At 35.8% G+C, this 22,202-nt stretch overlaps 1 non-coding gene across 1 annotated transcript; it reads left to right on the top strand.

The window, feature by feature from the left end:
- On the top strand, positions 1-108 carry LOC112780674 (small nucleolar RNA R71). Its single transcript, XR_003191495.1, has one exon. It is a non-coding gene; the product is annotated as a small nucleolar RNA R71 (small nucleolar RNA).
- The last annotated feature ends 22,094 nt before the right edge of the window (positions 109-22,202 follow it).

The raw sequence follows: 22,202 nt of genomic DNA, 5'->3' as shown, positions 1-22,202 counted from the left end.
AAGCATGTCAGAAGGACACTTTTTGGTCAACTGTTTGTATCTTTCCCAAGCTTCATAGAGGGATTCACCTTCTTTCTGTCTGAAGGTTTGAACATCAGCTCTAAGCTTGCTAAGCTTTTGAGGAGGAAAGTACTTGGCTAAGAAAGCCGTGACCAGCTTATCCCAAGAGTTCAGGCTGTCTTTAGGTTGAGAATCCAACCATAATCTAGCTCTGTCTCTTACAGCAAAAGGGAAAAGCATGAGCCTGTAGACTTCAGGATCTACTCCATTAGTCTTAACAGTATCACATATCTGCAAGAATTCAGTTAAGAACTGAAAAGGATCTTCAGATGGAAGTCCATGAAACATGCAGTTCTGCTGCATCAGAGAAACTAATTGAGGTTTCAGCTCAAAGTTGTTTGCTCCAATGGCAGGAATGGAGATGCTTCTTCCATGTAAATTGGAATTAGGTGCAGTAAAGTCACCAAGCATCTTCCTTATATTATTATTATTTTCGGCTGTCATCTCCTCTTCCTGTTCAAAAATTCCTGAAAGGTTTTCTCTGGATTGTTGTATTTTAGCTTCTCTTAATTTTCTCTTCAGAGTCCTTTCAGGTTCTGGATCTGCTTCCACAAGAATGTTCTTATCCTTGCTCCTGCTCATATGACAAGGAAGAATGGCCAGAAAAATGATAATAATAATAGAGATCCTCTATACCACAGTATAGGGATCCCTTTGTGAGTGGAAGAGAAGGGGGAGACAAAGAATGTGATGTAAAGGAAGAAATGCAACTGTACGAATGGAAGAGATGTGAGATGAGATGTTAGGATATGAATGAATAAATATAATAGAATGAGAGAGAAGGAGGGAATTTTCGAAAATTATTTTTGAAAAGGAGTTAGTGATTTTTGAAAATAGTTTTTGAAAATTGTTGGTATTTTTTTCGAAAATTTTTTTGAAATAAAAATAAAAATAAAATAATTAGTTAATTAAAAAGAAATTTTTGAAAAAGGGGGAGATATTTTCGAAAAATGAGAGAGAGAGAGTTAGTTAGGTAGTTTTGAAAAAGTTAAGAAACAAACAAAAAGTTAGTTAGTTAGTTGAAACAAATTTTGAAAAAGATAAGAAGTTAGGAAGTTAGAAAAGATATTTTGAAAAGATATTTTTGAAAAAGATAAGATAAGAAGATATTTTTGAAAAGATATGATTAAAATTAGTTTTGAAAAAGATTTGATTTTTAAAATCTCAATTAATGACTTGATTCATAAGAAATCACAAGATATGATTCTAGAACTTAAAGTTTGAATCTTTCTTAACAAGCAAGTAACAAACTTCAAATTTTTGAATCAAAACATTAATTGATTATGTTATTTTCGAAAATGTGGTATAAAAATGAGAAAAAGATTTTTGAAAAATATTTTTGGAATTTTCGAAAATAACTAAGAAATTTGAAAAAGATTTGATTTTTGAAAAAGATTTTGAAAAAGATAAGATTTTCAAATTGAAAATTTGATTTGACTCATGAGAAACAATTTGATTTTAAAAAATTTTAAAAAAGTCAATCCAAATTTTCGAATTTGATGAGAGAAAAAGGGAAAGATATTTTTTTTTATTTTTGAAATTTTTATGATGAGAGAGAAAAACACAAAAAAAAATGCAATGCATGAAATTTTTAGATCAAAACATGTGTTGCATGCAAGAATGCTATGAATGTCAAGATGAACACCAAGAACACTTTGAATGTCATGATGAACATCAAGAACATATTTTTGAAAAATTTTTAATGCAAAGAAAACATGCAAGACACCAAACTTAGAATTCTTTAATGCTTAGGCACTAAGAATTCAAGAATGCATATGATAAACATGAAAAGATACAAAACAAAAAAATCATCAAGATCAAACAAGAAGACTTACCAAGAACAACTTGAAGATCATGAAGAACACTATGAATGCATGAATTTTCGAAAAATGCAAGATGCACATGCAATTGACACCAAACTTATTATATGACTCAAGACTCAAACAAGAAACAGAAAAATCTTTTTGATTTTATGATTTTCTAAATTTTTTGGATTTTTATTTTATATTTTTCGAAAATTAAAAGGAAAAATAAGGATTCCAAAATTTTTAATATGAATTCCAGTAATCTTGCCATGTTAGTCTAAAGCGTCAGTCCAGGAATTAGACATGGCTCACTAGCCAGCCAAGCTTTCAAAGAAAGCTCCAGTCCAAAACACTAGACATGGCCAATGGCCAGCCAAGCTTCAGCAGGTGATCAGAAACAGTAGCAGGTGGATTAACTCCAACTAACTTGCTCTTGATAACAAATTGCTGCCTCAGTCCAAATGAATTTAGACATGGCTTTACAGCCAGCCAGGCTGCAACATATAATTACATGGGCTGGAGTGATTAGTTGAATACCAATCCCAAAGTAGTTTGGGTATGGCTTTACAGCCAGATATGATTCAACATATTTCATGAAACACTAGAATTCATTCTTAAAATTTTGAAGCCATAGAATAATTTATTTTTGAAAACATTTTTATTTTTTTCGAAAACAGATGAGAAAATTTTAGAAATTATTTTTTTTTTTTGAAAATATTTTTGAAAGATTTTTGAAAGAAAACGAAAAGAAAGTTACCCAATCTGAGCAACAAGATGAACCGTCAGTTGTCCAAACTCGAACAATTCCCGGCAACGGCGCCAAAAACTTGGTGCACAAAATTGTGATGTCCAGGCTCGAACAATCCCTGGTAATGGCTCCAAAGCTTGGTGCCTTGATCTTAATTCATAATTGTCACAACTTCGATACAACTAACCAGCAAGTGCACTGGGTCGTCCAAGTAATACCTTACGTGAGTAAGGGTCGAATCCCACGGAGATTGTTGGTATGAAGCAAGCTATGGTCACCTTGTAAATCTCAGTCAGGCGGATTTAAACATGATACTTTATTAGATTAAAATAAACAATAAAAGGGATAGAGATACTTATGTAGATTCATTGGCAGGGATTTCAGATAAGCGAATGGAGATGCTTTTCGTTCCTCTGAACCTCTGCTTTCCTACTATCTTCATCCAATCAGTCTTACTCCTTTCCATGGCTGGCTGTATGCAAGGGCATCACCGTTGTCAGTGGCTTGCACCCTGTCACGGCACGGCTATTCATCTGTCGGTTCTCGATCATGCTGGAATAGGATTCACCCTCCTTTTGCGTCTGTCACTAACGCCCAGCACTCGCGAGTTTGAAGCTCGTCACAGTCATTCAATCATTGAATCCTACTCAGAATACCACAGACAAGGTTTAGACCTTCCGGATTCTCTTGAATGCCGCCATCATTCTAGCTTACGCCACGAAGATTCTGGTTAGGAGATCTAAGAGATATTCATTCTAGCTTAATTCATGTAGAACAGAAGTGTTTGTCAGGCACGCGTTCATAGGGGAGATGGTGATGAGCGTCACACATAATCATCACCTTCATCACGTTCTTGGGTGCGAATAGATATCTTAGAAGAGAAATAAGAAGAATTGAATAGAAAACAGTAGTACTTTGCATTAATCTTTGAGGAACAGCAGAGCTCCACACCTTAATCTATGGAGTGTAGAAACTCTGCCGTTGAAAATACATAAGTGAAGTTCCAGGCATGGCCGAGATGGCCAGCCCCCTAAACGAGATCAATAGTCTCCTAAGATGAACAATGGAATAAAACTGAGACCACAGATGCCTAATACAATAGTAAGAGGTCCTATTTATAATAAACTAGCTACTAGGGTTTACATGAGTAAGTATTTGATGTATAAATCCACTTCCGGGGCCCACTTGGTGTGTGTTTGGGCTGAGCTTAAGTGTTGCACGTGCAGAGGTCATTTGTGGAGTTGAACGCCAGTTTTTGTGCCAATTTGGGCGTTCAACTCTGGTTTTGGATCCTTTTCTGGCGCTGAACGCCAGATTTGGGTAGAAAGCTGGCGTTGAACGCCAGTTTACGTCGTCAATTCTTGGCCAAAGTATGGACTATTATATATTTCTGGAAAGCCCTGGATGTCTACTTTCCAACTCAATTGGAAGCGCGCCATTTCGAGTTCTGTAGCTCCAGAAAATCCACTTTGAGTGCAGGGAGGTCAGAATCCAACAGCATCAGCAGTCCTTTTTCAACCTCTGAATCTGATTTCTGCTCAAGTCCCTCAATTTCAGCCAGAAAATACCTGAAATCACAGAAAAACACACAAACTCATAGTAAAGTCCAGAAATGTGAATTTAACATAAAAACTAATGAAAACATCCCTAAAAGTAACTAGATCCTACTAAAAATATACTAAAAACAATGCCAAAAAGCGTATAAATTATCCGCTCATCACTTATACCACGAAGATTCTGATTAAGGAATCCAAGAGATACTCATTCAATCGAAGGTAGAACGAAGGTGGTTGTCAAGCACACGTTCATAGGTTGAGAATGGTGATGAATGTCACGGATCATCACATCCATCATATTGAAGTGCGAATGAACATCTTAGATAGAAACAAGCGTGTTTGAATAGAAAACAGAAATAATTGCATTAATTCATCGAGACACAGCAGAGCTCCTCACCCCCAACAATGGAGTTTAGAGACTCATGCCATCAAAGAGTACAAATTTCAGAACTAAAAATGTCATGAGATACAAAATAAATCTCTAAAAGTTGTTTAAATACTAAACTAGTAACCTAGGTTTACAGAAAATGAGTAAATTATGATAGATAGTGCATAAATCCACTTCCGGGGCCCACTTGGTGTGTGCTGGGGCTGAGACTTGAGCTTTACATGTGCCTAGGCTGTTTCTGGAGTTAAACGCCAGCTTGTAACCTGTTTTGGGCGTTTAACTCCAACTTGTAACCTGTTTCTTGCGTTTAACGCCAGAATAGGGCAGAGGACTGGCGTTGAACGCAAGTTTGCATTGTCTAAACTCGGGCAAAGTATAGACTATTATATATTGCTGGAAAGCCCTGGATGTCTACTTTCCAACTCAATTGAGAGCGCACCATTTGGACTCTTGTAGCTCTAGAAAATCCACTTTGAGTGCAGGGAGGTCAGAATCCAACAGCATCTGTAGTCCTTTTTCAACCTCTGAATCAGATTTTTGCTCAGGTCCCTCAATTTCAGCCAGAAATTACCTGAAATCACAGAAAAACACACAAACTCATAGTAAAGTCCAGAAATGTGACCAGCTTAGCTTTCAGAGTTTCAAACGCCTGTAGACACTCTGTGTCAAACACAAATGGCATGTCAGCAGCTAGCAGGTTGCTTAGAGGTTTTGCAATTTTTGAAAAATCCTTTATAAACCTCCTATAGAATCCTGCATGCCCCAGAAAGCTTCTGATTGCCTTAACATTGGCAGGTGATGGTAATTTTTCAATTACTTCTACCTTAGATTGATCCACCTCTATTCCCTTGCTCGAAATCTTGTGCCCAAGGACAATCCCTTCAGTCACCATAAAGTGACATTTTTCCCAGTTTAAAACCAGGTTAGTCTCTTGGCATCTTTTCAGAACCAGTGTCAGGTGATCAAGACAGGAGCTTAATGAGTCTCCATATACTGAGAAGTCATCTATGAAGACTTCCAGAAAATTTTCCACCATATCAGATAAAATAGAGGGCATGCATCTCTGAAAGGTTGCAGGTGCATTACACAGCCCAAATGGCATCCTTCTGTAGGCAAATACTCCAGATGGGCATGTGAATGCTGTTTTCTCTTGATCCTGGGGATCTGCTGCAATTTGGTTGTAACCTAAATAGCCATCCAAAAAGCAGTAATAATCATGACCTGCTAGTCTTTCTAGCATCTGGTCTATGAATGGTAAAGGAAAATGATCCTTTCTAGTGGCTGTATTGAGCCTTCTATAGTCAATACACATGCGCCACCCTGTAACTGTTCTTGTAGGAACTAGTTCATTTTTTTCATTATGAACCACTTTCATGTCTCCCTTTTTGGGGATAACTTGGACAGAGCTCACCCAGGGGCTATCAGAAATAGGATAAATAATCCCAGCCTCTAGTAATTTGGTGACCTCTTTCTGCACCACTTCCTTCATGGCTGGATTTAGCCGCCTCTGTGGTTGAACCACTGGCTTAGCATCGTCCTCCAATAGGATCTTGTGCATGCATCTTGCTGAGCTGATGCCCTTAAGATCATTTATGGACCACCCAAGAGCTGTCTTGTGTGTCCTTAGCACTTGAAGCAGCGCTTCCTCTTGCAGGGGATTTAAAGCAGAGCTTATGATCACCGAAAAAGTGTCACCTTCTCCTAGAAATGCATATTTCAGGGATGGTGATAATGGTTTGAGCTCGGGTTTAGGAGGTTTTTTCTCTTCCTGAGGAAGTTTCAGAGGCTTTCTCAATTCCTCTGAATCCTCCAGATCAGGCTGAACATCTTTAAAGATGTCTTCCAGTTCTGATTCGAGACTCTCAGCCATGTTGATCTCCTCTACCAAAGAGTCAATAAGATCAACTTTCATGTAGTCTTTTGGTGTGTCTGGATGCTGCATGGCTTTGACAGCATTCAACTTAGACTCATCCTCATTGACTCTCAGGGTTACTTCCCCCTTTTGGAAATCAATGAGAGTTCGTCTAGTTGCTAGGGAAGGTCTTCCTAGAATGAGAGTAGCACTCTTGTGCTCCTCCATTTCCAGCACTACAAAGTCAGTGGGGAAGGCGAATGGCCCAACTCTGACAATCATGACTTCAATCATGCCTGATGGGTATTTAATGGAGCCATCAGCAAGTTGGAGACATATTCGGGTTGGTTTGACTTCTTCAGTTAAACCAAGCTTTCTGATAGTGGATGCAGGTATTAGGTTGATGCTTATCCCAAGATCACATAAAGCTGTCTTGGTGCAATTACCCTCTAATATGCATGGTATCATAAAGCTCCCGGGATCTTTAAGCTTTTCTGAAAAGCTTTTCAGAATGACTGCATTGCATTCTTCAGTGAGGAGAACTCTTTCAGTTTCTCTCCAATCCTTCTTATGACTCAAGATCTCTTTCATGAACTTGGCATAAGAGGGTATTTGCTCAAATGCCTCTGCAAACGGAATCTTTATTTCAAAATTCCTGAGATAGTCTGCAAAGCGAGCAAATTGCTTATCCTGTTCCTCTTGGCGGAGTTTTTGAGGATAAGGCATTTTGGCTTTGTATTCCTCAACCTTAGTTGCTGCAGGTTTATTTCCTACAGAGGTGGTTGGAGAAGCCTTTTTAGAGGGGTTGTTATCAGCACTTATGTGTGTCTGATCCCTCACTGGCATTTGAATGCCAGGGTTAGAAGTTGGATAGGCGTTGGACGCCAACTTCTTACCTGTTTCTGGCGTTTGAACGCCAGAACTGAGCTTCCATTGGGCGTTTGACGCCAGCTCCTTTCCTGTTTCTGGCGTTTGAATGCCAGAACTGTGCGTGCGTTGGGCATTTAACGCCAGCTTTACATCCTTTTCTGGCGTTTGAACGCCAGAGTTATTCCTCTCTGGGCTCTTACTGTCCTCAGAGGGATTTTGGATAATATTTTGCTCATCCTCTGTCAGTTGATCTTTTCTTGGCTTTCTGCTGCTCTGAAGTGAGGTATTTGATGTTTTTCCACTTCTTAATTGAACTGCTTTGCACTCTTCTGTTATCTGCTTTGATAATTGCTGTTTTGTCTGATTCAATTGTGCTTCCATATGTTTATTAGCATTTTTAGTTTCTTGTAGCATCTCCTTAACTTCTGCTAACTGCCTTGTTATAGAAGATAGTTGCTGATTGAGTTCAGCAACTTGTTCCTGAGGACTAAAGTCAGTTGATACTGCTTTAGCTTCTTCTTTCATGAAGGACTCATTACTTATGTACAGATGCTGATTTCTAGCAACTATATCAATAAGCTCTTGAGCCTCTTCAATAATCTTTCTCATGTGTATAGATCCACCAGCTGAGTGGTCTAGAGATATCTGAGCTTCTTCTGTAAGCCCATAGTAGAAGATGTCTAATTGCACCCACTTTGAAAACATTTCAGAGGGGCATTTCCTTAGCATCCCTCTGTACCTCTCCCAGGCGTTATAAAGGGATTCATCATCCTCTTGTTTAAAGCCTTGGATGTCCAGCCTTAACTGTGTCATCCTTTTTGGAGGGAAATATTGATTCAAGAATTTGTCTGATAACTGTTTCCATGTTCTTATGCTTGTTGTGGGTTGGTTATTTAACCACCTCTTAGCTTGATCTTTTACAACAAACAGAAACAGCAACAGCCTGTATACGTCCTGATCTACCTCCTTGTCACACACTGTGTCAGCAATTTGCAAGAACTGCGCCAGAAACTCAATAGGTTCTTCTTGTGAAAGACTGGAATACTGGCAATTTTGCTGCACCATGACAATGAGCTGAGGATTTAGCTCAAAACTGCTTGCTTTGATGGGAGGTATACAGATGCTACTCCCATATGCAGCAGTAATGGGGTTAGTATATGACCCCAGAGTCCTTCTGGACTGTTCATTTCCACTTAGGTCCATGATGGAGAAAGGGAGATGATGCGGATTGCAAATAAAATATATATTTTTTTTGAAAACCGAAATTAAAATAAAATAAAATAAAATAAATGAAAAATTGAATATAATTTCGAAAATTTGAAGAAAAAGAAATAAAAGAAAATTGAAAACTAAATTAATTAATTAAAAAGATTTGAAAAAGATGTGGGTGAGGATTTTCAAAAAAAATGAAGAGAGAGAAATTGGTTAGGAACACTACAAGAAAAATACTCATTTAGCCACACTTTTTTTAAGCTACATTTCAAAAGCGTAGCCTATTCATAGAATAGGCTATGCTTTTCTCTGTGTTTTCCTTTTATAAGAGAATAGGAAACACAATTATGGCATCATTTAAAAAGTGTAGCCTTAGATACAATAAAAATCACTTATAAAGCGTAGCCTTATATTGATATCTATGGATACATTTTTTGTATCAAAGAAAACGCTTTTAAAAAGTAACCTATTTATTATGTTTTGGGTACATTTCAAAAGTGATGCCTAATGTATTTAGGACTAAATGCTGACACTTAGTAAATTTTTTTCCCCTTTTTCACCCAAAAGCACACACGACCTTCAATTCGATCGCACCATCATTTTCAGAGAGCTCACCTTAGCCATTCTCCCCAAAAGCACAAACCCTTCACCATCGACACTCATCAGCTTCACCATTCTCACCATGGCCATTGACCATCGCCCCCCACTCACCACTCACCGCCAGTCGCCACTCACCACTCACCACATCGCTGCACTGACCAGCTCCTCTTCGCGCATAAACCCTTCACCATCGGCACTAATCACCTTTGCCATTCTCACCGTCGCCATTGACCGTCGCCCCCACTCACCACTCACCACATCGCTGCACTAATCGTCGCTTCTCTTAGCCGTCATGCACTGATCGTCGCTGCGCCGCCGCGCCGCCCTCACCAACGTCATCTCTGCACTTCTCATCGTCCTCTCTGTGCTCACATCGTCGGATAGGTATGTATTGATTTGCATTTGGTTCTGAAATTTCAAAGGTTTAGGGTTCTGATTTTAGGGGTTCTGTGATTGGGGTTTCTGTTTGGATTTGATTTGGGATTCAACTCTTATGATTAGAATTTATTGCTGATGATTAAGGTTCTAGTTTTAATTGATTGCCTATTCAGCTGCCGTGTTTATGAGAGGCAAAGGGATGAGTTTATAAGAATGAGATTACAGCTTAGAATACCCGCAATTGAAACGGGTTTTTTTACATGTGAAAATTCTGTACAATATTTTGAAAATAGATTTCATATTCTTTATTCGAGAACAAAAATATAACAATTCTGATTTGATTTGATTTGATTAGCCATTTTAGAATTCTGATTTTAGGGTTTTTAATTTTGGGGGTTTTAGGGATTCTCAGTCACCGCAAGTCACCTCTCACCACCATTGCTGCTCTGCTCTCTGCTCGCCCAGTCTTCGTCACTGCCTTTATAAGTAAGTGATATGCATTCAAAATACCTGGAAACTATTAATGATGTTATAAGTTTAGGATTGATTTGAATATTGATCCATTTGGACTATTTGTTATATATGATGCAATAAATTGATGATAATATATGTGAATTGTTTGAGTGATTTGGGGTTGGATTGCTATGTTGAGTGATGCAGAAATTTTTTATTTCATATGAGTATGCTTAAATGTGAAAAGTGACCAAAAATGGTGATTTATTAATCCTGAGTACTTGGGGCTGATTTAATCTTTCCAACAAGTCACAATAGGTAAAAGAAAGTTAGAATGCAAGGTTAGAGTGAGTGAAAAGCTAGGAATCAATTTTTGACCTCTCAAAACCCCAGGTTACATGTTGCAGAATTATGTAGTTTCGGGCAGCACTTTATAAACAAAACTGGGAGCAATCTAACCACTCAAAATGAGTGAAATTATTTTTCTATGAAACCTTGAGATGTCTAGATTGTTTCCCTAAAATTTCATAATTTTTCGATGTGTGGTTTGGGAGATATGATTTTTAGAAAATGGTCATTTTATGCAGAAATATTGCTGTCCGAATTTTGGAACAGCAACTTCAAAATCACATATCTCAAGAATCTGAAACTCTTTGGAGGTACAACTAAAGAGGGGTGAAATATTAGGATGTATAGTATTTTATGTCCAAATTTTAGGGCAATTTGAGTTTTGTAGGGAAAGTTGTGCCTTTTGGAAGCAGGGCTGTTTACTACTGAGACAGCACCCTTTCCTTAAAATAAAATCATATTTCAAGAGGCATAACTTTTTCTAGAGAAGTGAAAATGCCCTAGGACTTGAAATGGGTGAAAGATGGGTAAGTGTAGTTCAACCAACCACAGCAAAATTTAGGTGAATCCAACCAAAGATGGATTTTATATGATTTTTCTAAATTGGTTACTGCTTGCTGTTTTTCTGAAATGTACTAAATCAGTAGCCGGTCTTTAAAAAATCATATAAAATTAAATTCTTAGAATGCCGTTGCGAAACCAACCTATATATAGTTAATTGTAATTAGGATGAATTAGTGACAGGGTTGTTATTCTGTTAGCTACTGCGCTTGTGTATTAAGCTACACTTAGAAACAGTCTAATGACTCACACTCGTAGACTGTATGCCCATGCTCATGATTATCACATCAATTCTATTTCAAATAACAGGTGATTTAGGTTTTGTTCGTATGTTTCATTATTATATTTCTCCTCATGCAGTCTTGTTTTAAAGATGCCATTCCTTTTGATCTATTGTTTAATTTTGTTATTCTTGTCTTTTGTACCCCTGAAATCTGATGAAATTTGGATGATGGTATTTTTTTTCTTCTCTAGTGGCGGTGAAACTTTCATAGCGGCTGATGATTTGCGAATAAACCTTTGGAACCTAGAAATTAGCAATCAAAGTTTCAATATTTTGATGTAAAGCCCGCAAATATGGAGGATCTGACTGGTAAGCTTTCACTGCTATATTTTTATGCCGTTGTGAAATTATTTGTGGTGGTAACTTAGTATGCTTTACCTAGTTAAAGGAGTAATAACTTGAGTTGTAGTCATTTGATAAGTGTTCATTTTGTGTGTGCAAACTTATCTAGTCTAGATCACGGAGATGAACAGCACTACAGCAGTAAGATTATGGGTTCAAGGTAGAAAATAGGTGAACGAAAGGTTCTGTATAATTTTTTGGTATGGAGGTTCAACGCCTGTGAATGCTGTCAACAATGCTTGTGATAGGTTATTCTTTTATTGATGGGGTGATTCTTTTGTTGTTGCCAGTCAAAATTGTTGCCTTTTGCTGCTTTTAGGCTTTATAAGTTAAAAAATGATTCACTTGCTTGCTGAAATTGATTGCAGATTTTAGTTATCTTCTGTGGTCACCACATTTTAAAGCAGCAGCACAAAGAGAAAGTGACAACTTTGAAGGATGAACTTGGAGACATGAAGGCCAACCAGCAACAACAAGAGGAAGAGATTCATGAATTGCAGAATATGGTTTAGTTATTAGAAGATACTTATGTAGGATATAATATTTTAGTTTTTCGTAGAGTATTAGTAGTAAATTCTAAGTGGTCTCATGCTTATTTTGATATGACTATACTTAATTTAACGTGAGATGTATGAATATTTAAAATTAACTTCATTCCAATACTTTTGGTTCATTATAAATATATTTTGTTCACAGATAATTTTTATTATTTAAAAAATTATTTAGTATAATTATGTATTTATTTTTATTTTATAATATTTAACTCATTTAATTAAAAATACAGAATTATATATGTAATCATATTACTAAATATTATATTGTACAAAAAATTATTAGAATATTAATTATATATATACAGAAAATCAAAAAAAAAATAATGAGGGAGCTAAGGCTACACTTATATACAGTGGTTATAGTTATACTATTTGTTACGTTTATAAAGTGATGCAGTAGCCTTGAAAAGTGTAGCCTATTCTTTTGAATTATGATAACCATTAGTGCTAAAAAGCGTAGCCTTTGGTCCTGAATAGCATCACTTAATAAGCGCACCCTATTCTCAAAGGCCAGAAGCGTAGCCTTTGATACAGAAAAGCGTAGCCTTTGAGAATAGGCAACACTAGTATAGGCATCCCCAGAAAAGCGTCTCCGAAGCCTAAAAAGCGTAGCATTTGCCTAAGGCATAATTTTTTTTCATTTTTGGCTACACTTTTCAAGTGTACCTGAATGGGTGTTTTTCTTGTAGTGGAAGTTTTGAAAAAGATATGTCTTAAAATTAAAGATACTTGTAAGAAAATAAAATAAAATAAAATAAAATAAAGGAAAGATATGAAAAAGATTTGATTTTAAGATTTGAGATTAGAAAAGATAAGATAAGCTAGGTAAGAGAAGATAAGGAATTTAAATTAAAAAGTTTTGAAATTTGAAATAAGATAAGATAAGATTTTGAAAAAGATATGATTTTTTTGAAAAAGATTTGAATTTTGAAATTTTAAAACTAAGATAAGATAAAATAAAAAATTTTAAAATAAAATCTGAATTTTTAGAAGGAAAATTCGAAAAATCAATTAAAATAAAGGAAAAAGATATTTTTGAATTCAATGAGGAAAGAGAAAAACAATAAAAAGACACAAAACTTAAAATTTTTAGATCTAATGCTCCTTATTTTTGAAAATTTGGAGGAAAAAAACCAAGGAACACCAAACATAAAAATTTTAAGATTAAAATGTAAGAAAGACTCAAGAACACCTTGAAGATTCACAAGAACACGAAGAAAAAAAATTCAAAGACTCAAAGGACTCAAGAACATAAAAAAAAAAAGAACACCAAACTTAAAATTTTTAGAAAGCCAAAAATAAATTTTCAAAAATTAAATAAAAACTGACAAGAAAATAGCAAACTTAAAACTTGACACAAGATTTAATCAAAGAAAAATTATTTTTGAAAAGATTTTAAAAGGAAGATACCCAATTACCAAGAACATAAGCACAACGCTCTAGCCAACTCAGCTATAAATTTAACGTGTTTTAAAAAAGGTATTTAATGTATATAAATTTTTTTTTGGATACTGATAATTTGAAAACCCACAAGAAAAACAAGAAAAATCTCAAAACAAGAAAAACTAAAGATAAAACAAGGAAAATAAACAAGAACAACTTGAAGATTAAGAAAGAACAATGAACACAAATTCGAAAATTTAAAAGAAAATAAAAACATACAATTGACACCAAACTTAAAATATGAAACTAAACTCAAACAGAAAAACTCAATTATCAGTTTATAAAATTTTCGAAAAATTTAAAAAGAGAAAATAAGGATTTAAAAAAAAGTTTCAACCAAAAACAATAATAGAAGACTCTAAACCAAAAAGAAAAATTTTTCCTAATCTAAGTAACAAAATAAACCGTCAGTTGTCCAAACTCGAACAATCCCCGGCAACGGCGCCAAAAACTTGGTGCACGAAATTACAATCACACTTTTGCAATTCCGCACAACTAACCAGCAAGTGCACTGGGTCGTCCAAGTAATACCTTATGTGAGAAAGGGTCGATCCCACGGAGATTGCCGGCTTGAAGCAAGCTATGGTTATTTTGTAATTCTTAGTCAGGAGATCAATGATAAGAGTGATTATATTTATGAAGAGTAAAAAGCATAAATTAAATAGTACTTATTATGCAGTAATGGAGAATATGTTCGAGTTTTGGAGATGCTTTGTCTTCTGAATCTCTGCTTTTCCCCTGTCTTCTTCTTCACGCACGCAAGGTTCCTCCTATGGCAAGCTGTGTGTTGGTGGATCACCGTTGTCAATGGCTACCATCCGTACTCTCAGTGAAAATGGTCCAGGTGCGCTGTCACCGCACGGCTAATCATCTGTCGGTTCTCACTCATACTGGAATAGGATCCATTGATCCTTTTGCGTCAGTCACTACGCCCAACCCTTGTGAGTTTGAAGCTCGTCACAGTCATTCAATCCCTGAATCCTACTCGGAATACCACAGACAAGGTTTAGACTTTCCGGATTCTCAAGAATGCTGCCAATGGATTCTAGCTTATACCACGAAGATTCTGATTAAGGAATCCAAGAGATACTCATTCAATCGAAGGTAGAATGGAGGTGGTTGTCAGGCACGCGTTCATAGGTTGAGAATGGTGATGAATGTCATGGATCATCACATCCATCATATTGAAGTGCGAATGAACATCTTAGATAGAAACAAGCGTGTTTGAATAGAAAACAGAAATAATTGCATTAATTCATCGAGACACAGCAGAGCTCCTCACCCTCAACAATGGAGTTTAGAGACTCATGCCATAAAGAGTACAAAGTTCAGATCTAAAAATGTCATGAGATACAAAATAAATCTCTAAAAGTTGTTTAAATACTAAACTAGTAACCTAGGTTTACAGAAAATGAGTAAATTATGATAGATAGTGCATAAATCTACTTCCGGAGCCCACTTGGTGTGTGCTGGGGCTGAGACTTGAGTTTTACACGTACCTAGGCTGTTTCTGGAGTTAAACGCCAGGTTGTAACCTGTTTTGGGCGTTTAACTCCAACTTGTAACCTGTTTCTTGTGTTTAACGCCAGAATAGAGCAAGGGACTGGCGTTGAACGCCAGTTTGTATCATCTAAACTCGGGAAACATATGGACTATTATATATTTCTGGAAAGCCCTGGATGTCTACTTTCCAACGCAATTGAGAGTGCGCCATTTGGACTCCTGTAGCTCCAGAAAATCCACTTTGAGTGCAGGGAGGTCAGAATCCAACAGCATCTGTAGTCCTTTTTCAGCCTCTGAATCAAATTTTTGCTCAGGTCCCTCAATTTCAGCCAGAAATTACCTGAAATCACAGAAAAATACACAAACTCATAGTAAAGTCCATAAATGTGATTTTTATTTAAAAACTAATAAAAATATATTAAAAACTAACTAAATCATACTAAAAACTATGTAAAAACATGGCCAAAAAGCGTATAAATTATCCGCTCATCATGGATGTTCAGTTTGGGGATGTAAACGATCCCATCTTTCAACATTGAAAGCCTTTCCAAGCCTTCAAGTGACACTTCAATGACACTCCACATTGGACCACTTTCAATACCTCAAATCCTTCATTTATTCTTCAATGTTTCAAGCTTCCAAGAAGAGAATCAAAACTTCACAAGCCCAACACAATTCCATCCAAGTCAAGCCACAATTAACAATCAATCAAGGCCTCAAGAATCATCTAGAAGTAGTTAGAAAATTTGCATTTGATTGGAATTTCATTTGAATTTGTAATTTATATAGCTTATAAATAAGACCTTAGATTCATCATTTTGGACACACCAAGAGGTGGTGGAAGTGACTCCACACCCCACTCTCATCCTCTTCCTCTCTTCTATTTTCTTTCATACACACTTTTGTAATTTTTTAGTTATGAGTTTCTAGTTCTCTTAATTGGGAAAGAGAGCTTTATTGTAATTTAATGGATTAATTTAATTTCTTCTTCATCTTCAAAAATTCTTTTATTGTTTCTTTAGAAAGATCTTCGATCTTCATTCTAATGATTCAAATTCTATTGGAAGAGGAATTGAATCTATTTGAATTCTATGGGAGCCTTGGAAAAGAAATTATAGAATTAATACTTGAAGTTCTTTCTCACAATGGTTATGAATTTGGGTTTGAGATTGATACGTGACATATAATCAACCCATCACTTGATTCTTGAAATTGTGTGGGTCTAAATTAGAGACCGGTCTTCATCTCTTCTCATGAATAATTAGATCAAGAAATTGGCAATTGCTCAAGTTAAGAGGGATTGAATTACCAAGGGATTGGAATTCAATCACTTATGATTTTCCAAGAGATCAATGATTGCATGATTAAAGAGGAGATGAAAATTATTGATCCTAAGATTGCAGTATCTCTTGATCTCAATGTTAATTTCATTCTTAATTCTTGTTATTTACTTCTTTTCTTTAATTCTTGTCATTTAATTGTTCTCTTTAAATTCTTGTCATTTACTTATGCACATTTATTGCTTTCTTATGCACATTTATGCCTTCCAAGTGTTTGTAAAAATGCTTCTCTTAGTTTTACTTTCTAGTCATTTAGATTCTTGCAATTTAATTTTCAGCACTTTACATTCCTGTCATTTACTTTCTTTTCTTTATTACTTTCATTTATTTCAAGTCATTTAAATTCCTGTGTATATTTTGTTCATGATCCAAATATGACCGTCTAACTAGAATAATTAATTAATTATTACTTACTTAATCCGTTAATCCTTGTGGGATCGACACTCACTCACTGTGAGTTTATTACTTGATACGACATGATGCACTTGCCGGTAGTTCTACGGAATATTGGGTTTGTAAATTTTCGTATTAGACACCTCTTTTTTCTCAACTTATTTTAGGAAAATATCATTTTTATAATTATATAAAAATTAACATTTAATAAATAATTATACTAATTTTTAGTTATTCTAATTGTCAATCATTAAAATATAATTGTCATATGATATTTACGTTAGTTGCACCTCTCTCTTTTCCATTTATTTTTTGAGAGTACCTTCTCTATAATTATATAAAAATTAGTATTTAATGAATAATTATATTAATTAACAATTATTTTAACTATCAATCAGTCTAATTATACTAAATATCAATTGTTCTAATTGACAATAATTATAATATAATTGTCAATCATACATAGTTAACATTTACATAATATTTACACTTAATAGCTTTTTTATGCACGTACGTATTAATAACAGAATAATTAATTTTCTGCGACTAGAAGTTATCTATAGTGCCACATATAAGGTTAATAAGTCTAAATTTTACAGGAAAATATTTTATTTAATTTTTTAATTTGTTATTCTTCATTGACTACTTTATAGAATAAGAATGTATTCTTCATTTTTACTGAAATGATCCTTTTAAGATATAAGTTATAATTTTTTATGATATTTTATTGATATACCTATTCTATTATTTTTTTAATAATTTGATTATTTGATTATTGTTCTTACTCGAGTTTATTTTTTTCATCTAACCTTACATCGCGATTCTCTTTTGCCACAATCAATTACAATGCATCACATCCATCAAATACCACCTCGGATTGTATTCACTAATCGGAGTTCTAATTACATGGATGTAAGAGTTTAACAAAGGGCAATGAACTCTATTTTACTGAAGGATGGTTGGAACTACTTATATATTATGACCAACCCAATGGAATGTGGGTAAAGTTAGTTTTCTTAGGAGGAACTCGATTTTTTATTGAGCAATTTCTTCCAAGAAATTTTATAGGCCAAGTTCAAATTCTATCCCCTCCATGCTTTCTACGTCTATAGAAAATCTTCGAAGTGGAGTGTAACACCCTACCATATGGAGCATTATACTTAAGTCGTAAAGCAAAGGTGACGAGGTATTACAATCTCTAAAAGGAAAGACGTATGTAGATATAATTGAAAGAAATTGTAACTAGGAGACTTAAAGAAAGAGATAAACAAAGTCAAAAATAGAAAATCATATCACACTTGTTTGGATAAACGTGAAATAGATAAACAAGATCGAAAGAAGGCTAAAACATATATATATATATATACACAAGATCGAAAAGAAGGCTAAAATATATATGTATATATATGTGGTGTGTGTGTGTGTATATATATATATATATATAACACATACACACACACACACATAAGTCTGGAGCTTGATATCTGTATCTTTTAGAATTTCATTCTTTTATATATATATATAGACAACCCACAATCATCCTAAAAGACAACATAAAAACACCTGTTTCTCCAGTCAACCTCTAGGAGGGACAAAATACAAAATATACAGGATGGAGAATATAACTACACATATATACATAGCCTAATCACAAAATATCACAGCCCAAAATGAAATCTTTGTTTGCATAGGGAATCTCCAGACGCTCAATGTAACGAACGAATTCCCAGTACGTCATGATCATACTGGAAATCAAGTGTCACCAATTTGCTCACCTAAAACTATAGCTATTTATTATTGAGCCTGTAATCGTATTAACGCACTATCAAATTTTTTGGAGAAAAAACTTTTATTTTATAAAAGAATTTGTGATGACAGCTAACTAAACACACACAAGCCATATAGGGAATCAAATAAAACATATACAAGGCCAACATCATATATAAACATAACATATAGCAAAGATCATACATACATATAAAGGTACTGTCATATAAAGGTACTGTCGTAAGTTAGCATACAACTATTCGCATCTTGCTACTATGTACAAATCAACACTTCGGGCCCTGATCCATATAAGAAACCCCTAAGCTGGCGCCCAAAACTAGCCTAGTCAACTATGCACACCCTATTCTCTCAGTGAATCTAATCAAAAGTGAGAGACTAACACAAAAGCTAGGCTAACATAAAAAACTATCAAAAGGCACAAACTCAGCTCTCAGGCATCAGCTATCATCGTCAGAGGAGATCATAATCACGTCAGAACACTCCTCAGGATCCTCGTCCTCGTCATCAAAAATCTCTATAATCTCAGGAGGGGCACAAGCACTCGTACTATTGGTCTAACCAGCCCTCGCCGGTCCACTAATAGAGGCAGAGAGTGGCTCCTCAAAAGATGGCTTGGACGACGATAATGAGATCTGCTCTACTGGGATGTCCTCCTCCGGTACAAGCTCTAGAATATGCTCCTCCATGGGCTTAGGTTCAGGGTCCGCCTAATCCGCAGGATGATCGGGATGCTGGTGAGGCACCGGCCCGTCATGAAACGGGTGAAATGGAGCATCCGGGTGCAGGAACTCGTAGGGAAAGTCGGGGTTAAACTATAGAGTGTCAATCGGGTGACAGAAGGGGTGATCACGTAGAATGTACAGACGGGTCCGAATCTCCGCACCTACTACGTAAAACATATGTTGTACAATGTCCTCATATATATAGGGAGGGTCCATCTCGTAAAATATAACTCCAGTCTCTATCTGAAGGGGAGGAAGAAAAGGGGTAAGAATTGGGGGGGGGGTTCTTAGTAGGGTCAGGGATAGTTAGTTTAGTCAAGGTTACCACAGTTCAAGTAATTTAGAATGAAATATACAAGAATCACAGAGAAGTATCTAATTACCACTATTCATAGTAACAGTAACGAATGCATAAACACAGGAAGACAATCACAAACAATTTCACCGTATCAGGTAAAATGAAAATACACAACATGGATGATGCATGTCTAGTCCTATCGCAGGTAATAAGCTCATTTGTCGGTTTTGACCCGCACCCGATGCAATCTGACTTGCAAGTCAGATAAGGCATTCCAGCGGCATAACCTCTGCAAGGTTTCAACCTCTTGCAGGCGCTGATTCTCCAGCTGAAGTATGCCGAACATGACCTCTGCAAGTACTTGCAGGCGCTGATTCTCTAGCTGATGCATGTGCCCCTTTCTCGTGGAAGTCATTTCATATACACGGGCATCCCCGTACAACCATTCACACATAAAGCCCATGAGTTAACCTTTTCACATCAGCACCTTAACTATTTATTTTTAAAGTTCACTAATACTTTTCTGAACGAAATCCTTAAGTAAAATTCAAAATATAAGCCCTTTTCTTATTTAAATCAAATTTAAAACATAATACTTTTCTTAAATAATTTAAAAAATTATAAAATAATTCTTTTCTAAAAAAATCGAACTCAAAATATATACTTTTCTTAAATGAATTAAATCCGACATATAACTATTTTCTTAATAAATCGAAAATCAAATACTACAAGTTCTCAAATTCAATATTTTTCTTCTAAATAAAATTTCAAATAAATTCTTAAGACCTAAAACAAAATTTTGGGGGCATTCCCTCTAAAACCCAGACTCTGCCACCCTTCTCGGGTTCCATCCAAACCATTTTTCACACGCTTTTCAAATTATTTCCAATAGACCAAATCAGACAAATTCTAACATTTTCAAATTATCCTATCGTAATCCAGAAATCAAATTCATCAGAATAACTTAGTTCCTGGCTGTACTAAAACCCTCTGAACCTCAAACTTATCACAAATATCAATATATCACAAAATTCAATATAAATTCAATCAAATTCAATCAAAAAGTAATCATGACATCAATTCACTTGTCCAATACCAATTTAACCGATGAGAGTTTACCAAAACCCTACCTTCGTACAAAATCAAAATACTCGAAACTCCAGAGAAGCCTGCTGACCGAGTAGTCGAAGAAGAAAACGTCCAGAATTGTTTGTGCCTCCTAGAACTCCAGTTGGCCAAACTCAAGGGGTAGGGGAGTTACGTCACCGTCGACTTTCACCGATCAAATTGACGCCAACACGTAGAGGAGGAGGATACGAACACTTTTACCAGATTAGGTTTTTATTGAAGTTACGGATTTAAAGAAATTGGAATAAAAATTTTTAAGAGGTTCTTGATTTTCTCCCTCTCATTCTCGGTACTTCTCTTCTCACCGTGCTTGAAAATGAAACCAAATGAAGCTAGTGGGTAATGGTTAATATGATGTAGAAGGTGATGAGGGGATAATTTATACACTTTTTGGCATTGTTTTTAGTATGTTTTTAGCATGTTTTAGTTAGTTTTTATTATATTTTTATTAGTTTTTATTTAAAATTCACTTTTCTGGACTTTACTATGAGTTTGTGTGTTTTTCTATAATTTCAGGTATTTTTTGGCTGAAATTAAGGGACTTGAGCAAAAATCTGATTCAGAGGCTGAAAAGGACTGCAGATGCTGTTGGATTCTGACCTCCCTGCACTCGAAGTGGATTTTCTGGAGCTACAGAAGTCCAATTGGCACGCTCTCAATTGCGTTGGAAAGTAGACATCCAGCGCTTTCCAACAATATTTAATAGTCCATACTTTACCTAAGATTTGATGGCCCAAAATGGTGTTCAAAGTCAGCATCAGAATTTCCAGCGTTAAACGCCAGAACTGGCACCAAAGTGGGAGTTAAACGCCCAAACTGGCACAAAAGCTGGCGTTTAACTCCAGGAAAAGTCTCTACACGAAAATGCTTCAATGCTCAGCCCAAGCACACACCAAGTGGGCCCGGAAGTGGATATTTACGTCATTTACTCATTTTTGTAAACCCTAAGCTACTAGTTCTCTATAAATAGGACCTTTTGCTATTGTATTTGGGGCGAATCTTTGAGTAGTTCTATGCTACCTTAGATCACGTTTTGGGGCTGGCCTCATGGCCATGCCTAGACCATGTTCTTATGTATTTTCAATGGTGGAGTTTCTACACACCATAGATTAAGGTGTGGAGCTCTGCTGTACCTCGAGTATCAATGCAATTACTATTGTTCTTCTATTCAATTCAGCTTGTTCTTGTTCTAAGATATCACTTGTTCTTCAACTTGATGAATGTGATGATCCGTGACACTCATCATCATTCTCACCTATGAACGTGTGCCTGACAACCACCTCCGTTCTACCTTCGATTGAGTGTTTATCTCTTGGATTCCTTAATCAGAATCTTCGTGGTATAAGCTAGAATTGATGGCGGCATTCTTGAGAATCCGGAAGGTCTAAACCTTGTTTGTGGTATTCTGAGTAGAATTCAAGGATTGAATGACTGTGATGAGCTTCAAACTCGTGATTGTGGGGCGTTAGTGACAGACGCAAAAGAATCACTGGATTCTATTTCGACACGATCGAGAACCGACAGATGAATAGCCGTGCTGTGACAGAGTGCGTTGAACATTTTCACTGAGAGGACGG

The sequence above is a fragment of the Arachis hypogaea genome, chromosome 19, assembly GCF_003086295.3.
Source record: "Arachis hypogaea cultivar Tifrunner chromosome 19, arahy.Tifrunner.gnm2.J5K5, whole genome shotgun sequence".
In the NCBI taxonomy this organism is placed as follows: domain Eukaryota; kingdom Viridiplantae; phylum Streptophyta; class Magnoliopsida; order Fabales; family Fabaceae; genus Arachis; species Arachis hypogaea.
Note: the sequence above shows the minus strand (reverse complement) of the source record. Positions and strands in the feature narration are given on the sequence as shown.